This window comes from Ochotona princeps, unplaced genomic scaffold, assembly GCF_030435755.1.
Source record: "Ochotona princeps isolate mOchPri1 unplaced genomic scaffold, mOchPri1.hap1 HAP1_SCAFFOLD_3668, whole genome shotgun sequence".
Lineage (NCBI taxonomy): Eukaryota > Metazoa > Chordata > Mammalia > Lagomorpha > Ochotonidae > Ochotona > Ochotona princeps.
In genome coordinates, this window is record NW_026696113.1 from 19,362 (window position 1) to 36,147 (window position 16,786).

The following is a 16,786-nucleotide window of genomic DNA, read 5'->3' on the forward strand; positions in this document are numbered from 1 at the left end:
CCATAGTCGGCCCCTGGGTATGCGGGGGCTTGTGGCTGTCGCCTCGCTGTGGGAGGTCACGTGGGCGCCTGTTCCCTACTTGGGGAGCTCTCGCTTCTTTGTACATATATAAATATATATATGTTATTATACACATACATGTAGTTACACACATACTCAAAATAGCAGTAAATTAGCGTACCTACACTGTTATGTGAACCATCTCTACGTATGTAGATAATTGCTGAGGGATTATTACGTAGGCATTTATCTCTCTTTATATACGTATGCCCTTCCAGCTGGAGGGAAATATGCATCCAGCTTTCTGTTGATAGTCGTCGAGGGATTATTATGTAGGCATTTATCTCTCTATGTATACGTATGCCTTTTTCGACATAAACGTGTGACTAACTGGAAAGAAATATATGCATCCAGCATTTGCTGATAGCTGCACGTCTGCAGCATACATTGGGGTGGAGGCCCTCTGAATTTCATAAAACATAGCGGAAGTTATTTGTCATTTTATGTGCTAAGACATCTCACGTGGAAGCCGAAAGGCTGCAAATGATTTGGTGCTGCGCACTGTCGACGTCCTGAACGCGTATACGAGTGTTTGTTCACAACAAGATTCGAGTGGCTTTAGTAACACCATCCGCGCGGTGGTGAGTTTTAAGATAGTGAATTTCTTCACACGAAAGGAAAAAGCTGCATCACGGTTGGTGGAAATCTCTTCTTCAAAGCAATAGGAAGGCGAAACGTAACGGAAATCGAGTAACTGTAAAAGAGCACGTGCTCATACGATGATGTGCGCGATACATAAAAATGCTGCCGCTGTTTAGGCGCAGCGGGTAGCTCTAGGGTTTTTGCAGATCTGCTGTCTTCCGGAAAAAAAGTCGTACATGTGTAGTTGTAAACACTCGAATCTGTCGCCTTGGTGGGGGGAGAAGCACTATACGGCGTGTGTATTGATCGTCTTTTCAGTCTAGCGCAGTTGACTATATATTGCTCGCACCCTTTCATAAGAAAGCGCATGTCTTTCCCGTAAGAACCCTGAAGCGTCGTTGACTGTATATTTTTGGCGCTTTTGCAGTAGAGCACCACTGTTTTCTCTTGCATCCATACACATGAATTAATCTATGTATGTATCTTGCTGTGGACAAAGAGAATTTTGCCTGTACCATATGGTGTCCGTGCGGTGCGGGCATAACAAAGGAGTACGACTGATACTAGAACTCAACCAGACTGCAACTCTCTACGTATACCACCGTATACGAAGCGACTCTGTGGGTGTGTGTGTGGAGGCGCGCATGAATGCGACATATATCTTGAGACTGGCAACACCGGGATAACTTCTGTGCATTCTGTGCACTGCCGCCTAGCTTTCATAAGGTTCCTAGTGCTCATCTTCACTCGTGTTTGTATTTGTAACGCTTCGGAGGCCTGCAGTAGTCGAAAATACGCATGTGACGTTCTTGTCGGCGTATTCACAGTTCATATGGGAGAACCCTACGTATATATGTGTATTCGCATCACGTCGTACCTACTGTAATCACCCAACCACAAACGACTTCTCACAGAGGGACATTAGCACGTGTAGGCCATCGAAGGAAGAGTAGCCTGAACGAATACTCTCTGTCAGATGACTGACGGACAGTCTTTCGCATCGAAGGAGCTGCTCTACCCTAGTAGAAGAGTGGGTATGTGCGTCAATAGTAGGGTGCCGTGCACCACACACGTGTGTGTTTTCCATCCGTTCGCGTAGGTACCCCGACCCACCAGGCCAGGCATTTCGTCTGCAGACGTCTGTACATTCTCACTAGATCGTAGTTGCACGAGACGTTCAGGCATTTGCGCAGGGACGCGGCGCTAAATGAGTATGTACCAGCATCAGCAAGCTAACTGGAGATAAGCATTGTGTGCGACACGAAAGAAACCCTTGTACTGCGGAGGGTGTCTTTCTTGTCTCCGTGCCAGAAGGTTGCCAGCAGGGGAAGCAGAGATGGTCACCTTTATATGCTTCGTGCACCGACTATACTTGTAGGGGCAAAGGTGCACGAAGTGCGGAGACGCCGGCTATCAGCTACATGTTCCTAAGTAAGTTAACACGATCCTGATGTGGACACGGCCAGAGAGTGCTGGTGGCAACGTCGAAGACGGGAATGCACACAAATCCTCCCATACTTAGGCGGCTAGCTGCAGTGGAGATGCATATGCAGCTGCTAGGCAGCAGCTACAGGCTGCTTCGCAGAAGCTTTTATCTACCCATTTACATCGAGGAAATAATACGTCGGACGTAGGTTGGAAATAGACCAAACTTGTTGCCGTCCAAGTGGGTCCTAAACGAGGAGGAGTTATAGGGCAAAGGTACCAGATTCTTGGGCGGTTCTGTGGACGTCTCGACGCCCAGCGTTATCCCACGGTGCGGGAGATTTAGTCATACCACGGGTTCACACTCGCACGTAGCGACAAATATGCATGCTCTTCCACTCTATAGTAATATAATTAGAAGAAGAATTTTGCAAAGGCGCAACAGCGAGACCACTCGGTAACAAGATGTCTGTATAGTTGTCTGGGATGTGCTTATCGATGCGAATCCGAGGTAGAACCTTGACAGTGTCCATGCACGCTGCACTCGGTATGCCTACGCTGTGATTTTCTTCCTGTACACGGGGTTCCTTAGAAGTAAAGTGGATTTGGCGTGCAATCTTGATAGCGGCTTCGGAGTTTGAGCGGTAAAGCACGATTGCAGTGCACGACTGGAGCTCCCTGAGCCTATTGGGCGCGAGCAAACCACTTCTACGGAGTCCTTGCCGTAGCTCGTTGTACGAGTTGTTGTATACGGTGTGTGGTCCGGACACACAAATCATGTCATTCGGCCCTCCTGTCCTACCGACCTGCTACGGGAGCCTCAGGAGTATGTACATCCCCACAGGAGGACGCAAGACGTGTGAGAAGACTTCTCATAAGAGTATTCATGCTGATGTAAGAGTACGCACAGCAGTGCACACAATCCCACACGGCGAGTAGCCAGAAAAAAGGTGGGCTGAGAGCGTCTTCCAAAATGTGGACCCTTTTTGTATGAGTCTCTGCTATGGCAGGCCAATCACAGCCTGCGAGGAGCCCACTGCGGCGCTGGTATTTCGGCACCTATCACTAGGGCGTAATGCCGAGGGCGGCGCTCACTTCCTGGCGCAGTAACAAGCCTGCGATATCCAGAAATCCCCTACTCCTAGTACCTAAACTCGTGCCGCGTAGAAGCCGTCCAACTTAAAAAGTATCACTTGGGAGACTCTGGCGGGCCTCTTTAGCTCAGTCGGTAGAGCGCCAGCCTTTTAAGCTGGTGGTCAGGGGTTCGAGCCCCCTAGGAGGCTGGGGAGTTGACGTGTTGTATTACACGAAAGTAATACATAACAGTTATGCAGTAACGCTGCATACATTGCATTTAAGAACCGCCAATCGACCGCCTATCATTAGTGTCTTATAATAGTTACGCGGTAACATTGCTTCATCTGCTCCAGTGCACTCCAGACACCCAGGGGACGAATATAAGATCACTCACTGCCAAAGCTCAACTTTTTCCTAATTAGACCGTGGCTGCACGCAGTGGGTGATGAAAACAGCAACCGAGAAGGTCGTACGGTCAAAAATGCTGTTCTCTCTAACATTATCTTCAGTCGTTGACAGAAGCTCTCGTTTACACATTCGTCTGTCTCTTCCACTTGAAGCTTAGGCGTGAGTCCCATGCAGTTTCGGATCATATCCAGAAGTAGCCCTGGTGGCCACAATGAAGCAAGGCCACAGACACCGAATTCCTTACTAGATACCAACAGTCACGAAGATGCGGACACGCTTCTCATCAGTATGCCGGGCGTCAAAGCTTTGCTCCCCTCTGTCCCGATCTCCGTAGCCCCAGCTCACACCTTACCGAATATGTGCCTAAAGTCGGAAAAAATTGATCGTCACTTAGTTCAGAAACTGCCGCGTAGGAGAGAAAGATGAAGCCACGTTTCAGGAGCCACGCTACTGCTTTTCGACAGCACAAGGATGCGCATATATTCGCGTGCACTGCCACTTGTGCACGTAATCCCCATCCGTGAGTACATCTTTAGTGGTATAAACACGTAATAAGCCACAATATCAGCAATTCGCAGTGTTCTATTAGTTTTACACATACATAACTAGGCACACAATGGGCAGTGGGCAGTGTTCTGTACCCGTCACCGCACGTATAATTGCACAAAGCGAATTTTGTGAAATCAGGGTTTGTGTCCCATTCGAGTAGAGGAATCTAGAGTCGGTTATACATAGTGATACACAATGCGAAGTGCGTTTACAGCCCACACACGAGCAATGAAGGCGGGACGTCGAGACTGTGTAACGACACACGTAAAGCCTCATAGTGGACAACAGAATACGCTAGCAGTTTAATTCCTACTTTTCATCCGTACCGTACAACGGACTCGAGGAACACACGCATCTCGCGGTCTGAAGAATTGAGCAGCGGTGTCCCTTGTTCTTTTCCGAAGAGGCGCAACATCAACGGTGATTCGGTGTCAAGTTCTAGTTGCACCCTTCCATCACATCTATCGCTTATTTCTCGTGTGGCCAGTCCTCTTTCAATGCTGCTGAGAGGGTCGTAGCGATGCCTCCGATCACGCTTGCTATTCTTGGGGTCTGCTTAAGTACGTAAAACGTGAGCGACCAGAAGTCGAATGGCATTTCGTCAGCTCTGTTGGCACATAAGCACTCATATTCAGTATAACTTTCACTATTCGCGGATCTGTATAAACTGGTGTAGTCAACAAATGATTTAACGTATGTACTGCGTGCTGCCAACTGGTCGGCCGAGTACGAGCACACTGGCCTATACACATATAGCGATCCTTTATGACTCAGCACCACGATAGTGCAGAAGTGTTCGTGCGTACACTGATCGTATGTACTGCGTGCTGCCAACTGGTCGGCCGAGTACGAGCACACTGGCCTATACACATATAGCGATCCTTTATGACTCAGCACCACGATAGTGCAGAAGTGTTCGTGCGTACACTGATCACAAAAAGCAGTACACCTAGGGAACTGACGAAGCCGTTCATCACCAAAAGAGTGGCTTGCGTGTGCACTTCTGTTACAGTGCTGTAGTGTACACTCACGCCTTGTACAAGGTAACTGATGGCATTCCCATCCACAAGCCAGCGCATTCAACAGAACTGCAGGTCCTTTAGAGTTCATGTCTTGCATTGCTGCTTCGGACAATTTGCGCCTGCGATTAGGCCAAGAGTTCAATTCCACAGCGGTCGTATTTTCAGTACTCGACGGGATGCGTAGCAATCAAGACTGTCGACAATCACTTTGCTATGGTTCAATATACCGGTACCTTACAATCGAATACTACCTCAACCGACGAGCCTGATTGCGCAAAAATGCGCTGACGCATGTACTGAACGGAGCACGATTTATTGTATTTGATATGAGTCATGCCTCCTGCTGCGGCAAGTGCTCCTTTTTGCCCCAGGACGATTGCATCGGTTTACACGCATGTCCTTTGCCGCCATGCAAAACGGTGGGCTCTCTAATACTGCGCTCGACCTCCTCAATTGGCGACAAGCTGCTTCGTGCAGCCTTAAAATCGCTATTCCTCAGTAATGCCTCCGCATTCTCTTTACCAGTGGCCAAATAAAGGAGCGTGGAATTCCTACACTGATAATATAAGAGATCGCATTGTGTTTTCCAGCGCGTCGGCGGTGCTGTGGAAGACTGCTGCTGTACCCTACCGCAAGGAGACTCATCGGTGTGGTCCTCACCAGCCGGCATTCACCGGCGGAGAACTGCTTTTCCTGTACAGTTTAACATTCTAGCGATGTGGAGGAGACAAGTATCTTATGCACCATATTGCAAAATAAGCGCCTCCTGCGTGGAAGGATTTTGTGACTGCCGGAGTGATCGGAACATGCATGTACTGGAGATCTGTGCAGAGAATATCAAGTGATTTCCTTTTCTTAAGCGTTCCCGAGGCTTTGGCGGAGGCAATAGCTTTGCACTGTCTTCCCCGCGCGAGTAACTTCTCTAGATATTTTGCATTCTGGGAGTGCTAATTGAGGTTCCAACTGTGGAAGATAAGTCTGCATGCCGAATAAGCCCCCGCGCAGTTCTTCCACGGCTCTACAACCAGTACACTCTCTCTGCTTCGAAATGTGGTCTTCCTTCTCCCAGAGTTCTTCGTTCACCTGGGTTCCCTCTTGTTGATTCTACTTCTTGATCACCTCGCGCCCGTGTCTCAAGCATTCTTTGCATAAGGTTCGGTAGTTCTCCGTTCATTGCTTTACCCTCGTTATACTTCTTCTACTGGCTGCAGCGGTCGTCGCCGTATTTTCCCTGCTCGCTATTAAAGAGCTTAAGGTGTGCACCAGCCGTCCTAGGGGTCCACCGCTATGTGCGTTCGATTTGTCTTTTCTTCAGAAGTGTTCCTTGTTCTGACATCGTCTTTTTTCTATTTCATCCGTATCCCCAGTCTCTCGTATATATCCGTTTTAGGGCTCAGTTTCCCGCACCACATACAGGAGTTGTTCTGAGGTGTAACGACATGGCGTGAACTGTGCGTAGGAGAAACTAAAGCACTGTACCGGTCAGTATTATCAAACAAGCACGCAATAATTTGGCATACATTCCTACCAGCTGCACTCTGAGCGCGTATGCAGCACCATCAGATTTTATGTTTGCAATCCACAAATCGTTGGTATCTGGCATCTTACTGTTCTATGGCAGCTTTGTTGTACGAAACAGTGAAATGCACTGTTTTCATGTTTCGCACTCTTGCACGTGGCCTCATTGGCTCGCCTTGCGTATGTTCAGAGGAGTTTCTGACCTCGAATCGTGTCCTGTCCTTGCAGTATAGCAAACATCACAGAACACGAAGTGCTCGCCGTGAGTACGTGTAAGCTTCCAACCAATAGACGACCTGGTAATCTGGTAGAGCTACATATCGGAAAGTCATCGCGCGCCTGTTCGTTGTCGTGTATATCTTGCATGAAGGCATGCGCCGACAGTGTGTTGAGATATGCCGACAGAGGTGTAACTCAATTTGTACGTCTTCATCGGCATACCCTCCACTGCTCTTCTCATTCAATCAGTCCGCAGAACGTGCGATTTCTTTATAATATCAGCCGTAGTAAAAATACTCAATCACAATGCAGCAGTACCTCCAACAGACTGACGGGCTGAGCGAGGGCCCCGTGGATAGCAGTACATCTACGCTCTCGTGCGCAGCCGGGGCTAGCGGGTTAATGCTTAACAAAATTGTAAGCTAACAGTGTCGCTTGTTCTCTAGTGGCGGCTTTTTTGAGAGAGACTATGCGCATATACGTAGTTATGTACGTGTGCGTGTGTGTATATCTACGTGACCACACTAGGCTCTTTCTCTCTTCCTCTCTGCCTCCCTGACGCCTGTAAAATATGTGAAAACTCTACGTATGTCCTAGTTACCGCAGACTGGCAACAATGCCTATAGGAACAGAGCTCATGCGCTCGTACACTCATACAGTGACGATGTCCATGTGTTTCTGTAGTGGCGTTTCGAATTGAAATGTGAGTGCTCTGCTGCTACTTGCGGCCTCTCCCCAGAGTGTGTTCCGTTATACCGCCACGTCAAGCATGCACCACACCACTGCTAGTTGATCAGTGCCGTATACATTCGGCCCTCTCCTGTGAAGTCAATCTGCTGTAGGCGTCTAGAGATTTCTTTTCTATGTAGTCTCAGTTATACGTGAACGACTCTCCACAGACGTGTAATATAGTGCAAGTCAACGTCTATGAACTATACTTGCATAGACGTGTATGCGTCTGCGTAGTGTACTACTCGCCACAGACATAATAGATCTAGTTAACACATAGTATATCGGTGCACATGTGAGAACAGGTACATATGTATATCACGAGGGCTGAAAGACACTACTGCCTGCAACCACGCCTATATATGTATATATATGTATACGTGCTGAAAGACGCTACTGCCTGCAACCACGCCTATATATATATATATGTATACGTGCTGAAAGACACTACTGCCTGCAACCACGCCTATATATGTATACATATATGTATACGTGCTGAAAGACGCTACTGCCTGCAACCACGCCTATATATATACATATACGTATACGTGCTGAAAGACGCTACTGCCTGCAACCACGCCTATATATATATACATCTATGTATACGTGCTGAAAGACGCTACTGCCTGCAACCACGCCTATATATATATACGTATATGTATACGTGCTGAAAGACGCTACTGCCTGCAACCACGCCTATATATGTATACGTATATGTATACGTGCTGAACGACGCTACTGCCTGCAACCAGCATATATATGTATGTATATGTATATGTGTATGTATACGTATATATGTAGGCACATAGTCAAGACGCGCACACATGTCCCTATCGGTACGAAGGTGAACGCACCCACACCCCCCTGAGGGAGCCACTGTTTTCATAAGAGCGTTTCTCTCTCGTTCAACTGGCTGTAAATACGTTTGTTGTTGCAGAAGCCGCTTTCCACGTAATGCAGATGAATACGAAATTAACGCTGGCAATCATACTACACGTATAATATACACAAACGTCAACTTCCAGGGTCTATATAGGCGTTAGCTGTTCAGGGCGGCTCTTTCTCAACGTACAGTAATACGAGAATATCAATGGCAACCACACTTTATAAAGGCATATGTGACTGTAGCTCTGCGCATGTCTACGGCATTCAATCGGCTTTTCTTAGAGACAGAATCTCCAAGCTCACTCTTCGAGATCGCTACTCTACATAAGCATAGATGGAAGTAGCAGCTTGCTGCTCAGTGTACTCCACTTTTGTATTGATTAGCAGCCAGTCACTACGACGCACATATATATATATATATATATATATATATACATATATCACACTATGAATATGATATACGTATATTATATGTCAGTATATATCTATAGTATCTATGTATATATGCGTTTACGCATAAATGTATATTCATGTGTAGTGCACTGTCTTGACCACCGAACGCTATGTTCATCCTTTATGTACAGTCCTAGGGATATACACATATGTATACATACCCATATACCATATGATAGCATTATTGTTTGTATGTATATTTGAAAGATGTCTATGTTAGACATAGAGATGACTTAGAATGTGTGGCTGTCTCTTTTTTTTTGCTGCACTGCTACTTCAGGTCGTCGTTCACCCTATCGTACTGCTCTCCGTCGTCGACCATTACAATCGAGTTGCCAGAGGTACTTCTCATTTATAAGTGTATAAGTACTCTGTGTAGACATCGTTTTGAATAATCTAAAAAATAATACACATGATCCTATGTGAACTCTTACTGTTCGCTTGCACATAATATATTTGTATGTGCAACTGTGTGTTGGCACACACGCACGTGCCTTGTCTGCAGGTTCACTTAGGCGTGTATATTTGTGTATGTATGTGTAAGTGTGGGTGTATGGTGTGTATATGTATATATGTGTGTGTGTGTGCGGGTTAAACGCTTGCCGTTATCTTATGCCTTATATATCATACATATGTACTTATCTATGTCTTTTACATGTACTGGTGTACACTCTTTGATAGTCAGACACAAGTACACATATGTAATATATGCTCCATATATATGTATATATGTACGTGTCGCTAGTTCTTCTAAAGCCACACTACTTTTCCCATATATCCACCCATTTGTATGTCGTCCTGTCCACCCATCTCTCTTGCCGCTCTCTCTTCTCAGACCGTCGGTGACAATTTGTTTCTCACTGTACGTACATGCGTCTGCTAGTAGTTTGAGGACCATTTACGCGCATACCACCGTACATTACACATCCCCTGACAGACGCAGATAGTTGCACGTAGTCACCGTCTATACCTGAGTAATACACCATAATAGTCATTGCTCCCACGTACTCTACTATAGTATCTTGCATACACCGTAATGAAAAGCGTGAGTGTAAGTGCGTGAATGTGTGTGTGCGTGTCGGCGGCTGGTATGCGGACACGCACACGGGATTACATGTGCCGGAGCCTCTCTCTCGTGCACATACATATAGGTCAGTCTCTGTGTATGGATTGAGTACAGAAGGAGAGTTTCGAAGGGGAGACCACGGCTTCTGCATATTTTTGCGAAACGTTGGTTACTGGTGTAACATTTACTTTCTCTAATTTCTCTCCTGTGTGCGACTGCAACTTCTTTATAGGCAGGACGTAGGTGACACATGCACATATATATATATATATATATATATATATATATATATATATATATATACACATACATACTGTATATACATATATATACTCGAGACTGCAAACCGCTCTTCGTGTATACAAGCTCAGCTGTGGAGGCTTGCTGATGGTATATGTGTGTTTGTGTTTGTGTGGGCGAATGAAGAGAACTCAGTGGGCTGTGTGCGACTGAAGCTGGTTGGCTAATAGAGCTGCACAATCAGTACATCGTACCTATATACATATATATATATACACACAAATAGACGTATGGGTAGGCTTGCCTGTATATATACGTATGTATTTGTGTGTGTGTCTGTGTGTGTACGTTTGTACGTTGTGCTGACACGTCATTTGTTGAAGGCCATCAGTCGTAACATGAACGTGCAGAGAAGATAGACATACAGAGAACTCACTTACAAATCAAGCATACAGGAGACGTGCAGAGAAGATAGACATACAGAGAACTCACTTACAAATCAAGCATACAGGAGACGTGCAGAGAAGATAGACATACAGAGAACTCACTTACAAATCAAGCATACAGGAGACGTGCAGAGAAGATAGACATACAGAGAACTCACTTACAAATCAAGCATACAGGAGACGCTTGCATGAAACAGTAAAGTAGAAATACTACACATAGAGAAAATGAGCAACAAACTCATAAAGTATACAGTGAATGTATGTATAGAACGTTAAAGTAAATAGATGAATGTAGCTGACTCTCATACCTACATGACTGTATATACATATGCCCTCAAGTGTAGAATGATTGTATTATGTACAAAACCGTCAAGCTTACAGTGAATGTGTAGGTGACGGTCATACATATAGTATTATATACACCAGCCGTCAAGTATAGAAGGTACAATATTGTCAAGCATGAACTGAATGTTTAGTTTATTATTGGCATACATACAGTTATATATGTATGTGATAGTTAGCTACACTCACACTTCCCTTACCAAAAATAAATTATTCATATATATAGTACAATACTGTCAAGCGTATAGAGTACATGTGTAGCTGACATATATATATATAGTAAGTGTTTACAGTAAGTGCACACATATATTTTTTCGTGTTACTCTGCTGGCAGTACGTGCACACATATATTTTTTCGTGTTACTCTGATGACTGTTTGTGTTCGGCTGTTTAAGGCGTTGTATGTGCTGGTATGGTTGACTCTCTAACGAATGCTTTTCTTGAGGCGTTGCGTGCGCTGCTATTGCTGTCGGTGGCTGATGGAGCAGGTACAAGTCGTCGCGTTGTGGGAACTCTTTTGGGAGAAGTATTAGAGGGAGGTGAAGTTCATGTCAGTAATAGTTTTGCTCTTCCTTTTGAAGAAGATTCGAAGGATCTGTTTGTATGGTATTTGGACAAAAATTATCATGAACATCTCTACCAAATGTTTAAGAAGGTACGTTCAAAACTTTCCCTCTTTCTTTTTTTATCTCACTTGGATATACTCACATATTACAGAAACATAAGATGTACATATTCCCCATTAAAATATACTACTACTACTACTATTATCAATCCTACCGTTACCACCATCACTACTAATAATTTGTCCATCGAAAAAGTACGTACAGATTCCTAGTAGTGATACTACTACTACTGCTGCTAAATAAATCTCTTCAACAACCACTACTAGTACTAGTACTACTATGTGTAATTGGACAAGAAGGCCGTTACAACGTATTCACTATAGTGATCAAATGTATTGAAGAATACTTACAAACTCTTTTTAGGAGTAGTACTACTACTACTACTGCGACTACTACTACTAGGAGGAGGAGGATTGCTACTGAGAGTAACCCTATTAATGAAATAATACAAACTCCCCCACATACTACTACCACTTACGATGATACTATTTCGAGTATTACAAATATCATTTGGACGTACATACACCGTCACTGCCAGGAGCTAATGTGTGAAGAATGGACGACAAAAAACTCTCCTTACACTTATGACTATCACTACTACAATTATTGCACAGATTTTGATATGGAAGACATACCTACAAACTTTGTATAACACTAGATAGAGCTCCACCTCCGAAGGGTGTATGTACATCTAAAGTTTCTCTACTAACAAGACTGGATGTGCAAGGTTTCTCTAGAACGAAAACCCACCAAATATTTATGTACAAGGTTTCTCTTGTACTCAGACACGTGCGTATATGCTGTACTCACACGTCCTACTTGCCTAGTGTACTCACACTTACATGTGCGTTGTACTAGCACCTACATATATGTTGTACTACCACGTACATCTTTGTTGTACTGACACGGACATATAATACGCTAGACTCAACACGTATGCATATGTTGTACTCATACATATACGTATATATTGTTGTACTCACACGTACTTGTGCTTAAAAGTCACACGTGCGTTTCTGTGGGGCTCACACATAGGTGTATGCGAGATCGTATTTGCCAGTTTCATGATGAACCGCTTTCACAACAGACGCCGCTGGCTCACAGGCGAGTGTCGTATCGCTAATATCATATATACGCGTTATTTCTCACCTCGGCAAAAAGCTGCATGTACGTATTTACGTATCTGTGTGAGTATATATACGCATTATCTCTCGCTGTGAAAAAAAGCTTGATGTGCAAATCGATGTGTATCTCTGTCACTGTATATATGCATAATATCTTGCTACGAAAGAAAGCTCTCTATGTATCTATTTGCTTATTTTTATTACTAGTATACGTACACCTTATTCTTTGTTACTTTTAATATAAGCTTCATGTACCTACTTATGTATCTCTATGTATGTATATATATATACGCTTTCTATTATACTTTTCAAGACGCTCCATGCTGTTTTTACTCGTATATGAGTATGCGTGGTGCATGTTTGTTTGCTGTCTTACGAGCTTTACGTATATTTTTGCGCACTGATAATATATATATGCCTCATGCGTAGGTGCAGGCATGACACCTTTATTGGATGTTTGTATAAATTATATAGTATATCTGTGCGTCCTTAAGTGAGTGTAACTAATACTATACTACATATATATATATATATATATGCACGCAAAGCGGGTGTAGAGAGAAGTATCCTACATGTTCATTTCTTGTGGCAGTAGAATAAGCTATACTTTTATGTATACCTCCTCAATAGCTGTAGATACGACTATACGTTTATACATGCATTCTTTATAGCTGCATGTAAGGTAACACTATACATGCGTTCTGAATAGCTGTAAGTAAGGGTATACTGTATATGCACTCAAAATGGCTGTAGATAAGACGATATAATACCTTCATTCTAAATAGCTGTGTATTATACTATATACTATGCATCCATTCTGAATAGCTGTAGGGAAGGCTATACTATACGTGCACTCTAAATGGCTTTAGATAAGACTGTATTAGACCTCCATTCTAATTAGCTGTGTATAGGGCTGTATACTATACATACCTTCTCAATAGCTGCAGGTATGGCTATACTATACGTGCACTCTAAATGGCTGTAGGTGAGACTGTACTATACATGGATTCTAGGCGGCTGTAGATAAGACTACATTACACCTGCATTCCAAGTAGCTGTGTACAGGACTATTATACTAGACATGCATTTTTTACTAGCTGTAGATAAAACTGTACTACTGTACGACGCGCACTCTAGATGGCTGTAGGTGAGACTGTACTGTATATGAATACCAGAGTGCTGTAGAGAAGACTACATTACTATACGCCGTGCACTCTGAGTGATTTTGAATAACATGATAGTGCTACAACTTTCTTTTGCTTTATTTACTTTGAGATACATTAGAAGCTTTCTCTTTCTGTTTGGTGCTATTTGTTGCAGTCGTCTTCTCAAGTTCGTATGTCCCTACTGCTTCTCTTTATTTTTCTCACCTCCTCGGGATCATTTTCGTTTTCACTACTTCTCTGTTCGGTCCATCACTGTATCCTCTTTTTGATTATTTCTCTTTTTTTGCGTTTCGTATAGTGCTTTTGATTACCTCTCACCTCTTCGTTACTTCTTTCTCCTTTTTCTTCAGTATCTCTTTCTCCTTTTCGTTGCTTGATTTTCTTTTTCAAGACTTATTTCCTTCTTCACGACTATCATCGTCTTTCCATTACTTGTATCTGTTTGTTTCCACCAGGTGAATACTAGAGAAAGAATTTTAGGCTGGTATAGCACTGGCCCGCAAGTACGGTGGACGGACCTGGAAATTCATGAAATCTTTCGTCGCTATAATCCCAACCCTGTCTATGTGATTGTAGATATAAATCCAAAGGCAAGTCGCAGAAAACAAACAAACAAACACAAAAGACCAAGTCGAGTGTGTTTGTGCATGTGTCTTTTACAAGCGGTTTCGCAAGATGTTTCCTCGTTGTAGAGTCTCAGTCCTGTCTGTGGAAGTGTGAAGATTAATTCAAAGTTAAGTCAGAGGAACAATGGAGAAGTCCAGGGACATGCATTCACAGACATCTCTTTTACGACCGTTTTTTCACGAAATACCTCTGACTGTGTCTACTATGTTCTCGGTGATGATATTGATTTGAAGGCCAGTTAGAGATACAAATACAAGAACAACGAGAGCCAGCAGTGTATAGACGTGCGTCTCTCACCAGAGAAACGGACAAGGAAAAGATAGTAGACTCTGCATGCACATGCGTGTCTCACGAGCACCTTCACTAGACTTTTCCTCGTTATAGTCGTGATACTCCTCTATATGTTATCATTAGTATCAGTACGGAATCAGAGCTACAGGTAAGACGTTACGGCGTTATATACACAAGCTTCAACTCGTATATATATATATATATATGTATATATATATATATATACATATATATATATATATATATGTATGCTCCTGTGATGAGCCTCCAATTTATACAAAAAGAATGTTAGAATGTGTTGCTACATTATATCACAACAGCAAGCTCTGACCATCGTGTGCGCATATGTACGTTTGTAATGCCCGCAAGTACGTATGTGTGTTATTATAATACATACATGTATATATGTATATATATTCACGTTTATATATACGTACATGTACATACGTAACTATATCTACATATATATATATATATATGTATATATGACTCTAACAAGCTTGCAGAATATGTATGTATATAAGTATATATGCAGGCAAGTCTGTCTACAGACGCGATATCGGCTGTCTTTCATTATCATATTACTCTCTTTTCTCCTCTCCCCCCTCGCATTTGTTTAGATATATGACTATAACAATCTTGCAGTAGATGTCTCTAATTTATGTATATACATATATGTTTCTATACGAGGGAAGCTCGTCTTTCTAATGACGCCTTTTTCGCTGTCTCTTATTACCATATTACTCTCTTTTCTCCTCTGTCTCGCGTTGGTATATATGTGCAAAGGTAGTAGTAGAAGACCAGCGACCATATGAGTCTGTGATGGTTTGCGTATGCTTCCTTAGTGTATATATAAAAGAGAGCCTCCTCTCTTTTTCTCTCTCTGTGTCTCTCTCACCCCGAGCGTGTATCAATGCAAAATACAATATCATGGATGTTCGTCATATGGTGCACATATGCCTTTACTTTCTCCCCTTTTTCACCTGCTATGTATTCCCTCTCTCTCCCTTACGTGTTGTACCTTTGAAGCGTTTCTCGTTTTGTGATACGTGAGAAGTGCGTCTCCTGCTGTTCTAGATCAACAACTTTTCGGTCTCTTCACACTGTTTGTGAAGTTCCTCCTTCTATGAGCATTCATGGGCATTCTTCTCTTTCACTACTAATCTTCTTCTCTTTCATGTTCATTTTCTTTGTGGAAAGTTGTTCTCTCTTCCTCATGTGTAGAAGAAGTGACGAGCCCCTCTTCCCGTCAGTTGTATAAACTGAAGGAACGCCTGCTCTTTCTCACCCGCTGTTTTTATATTCGTGGCTTTCAACATCATCTTTTCGCTTTTGGCATCTTCCCTGCCTTTCTCGCACTCACATATGTATGCATATATACACAATCTATAAACACATTGCTAATATATACATATATATGATAGACCTGTGTATTATATGTATAGATGTATATGCTTGATTTAGAGAGTGTAATTCATAGCAGCAGACAATTTCAAGAGATCACCTGAAATGGATTCATAATCGATTGTATTATAGGAGAGTGTGTGTTCACAAGCAGCATGTGTGTATGTACTGAGTATTATATGAGACCGTGTGTACACAAGTAGAGTGTATCTATGTAGCGCAAATTATGTTAGAGTGTGCGTACACAAGCAGAGTGGATATATGTAGTGTAGATTATGTGGGAGTGTATGTACCCAAGCGGAGTGTATATACGTGTGGCGATGGCAGGATGTCGAAAACGAGCAGATATATACGTACACATATATATTTATACATACTTGATATATATAGGTATAATACATTATGTATATATGTATGTGCATATGTATATGTGTGAAAACTGTGTTTCTCAAGACGTTGACACATTGTGGCCGGTACACACACGTGCAGAAACACAGAGATGCCTGAGTGCCTTTTATGCGTCTGTT

General features: G+C 43.1%; 1 non-coding gene across 1 annotated transcript; it reads left to right on the forward strand.

The window, feature by feature from the left end:
* The first annotated feature begins 3,277 nt into the window (after window positions 1-3,277).
* Window positions 3,278-3,350, forward strand: TRNAK-UUU (transfer RNA lysine (anticodon UUU)). Its single transcript has one exon. It is a non-coding gene; the product is annotated as a tRNA-Lys (tRNA).
* Window positions 3,351-16,786: the final 13,436 nt, after the last annotated feature.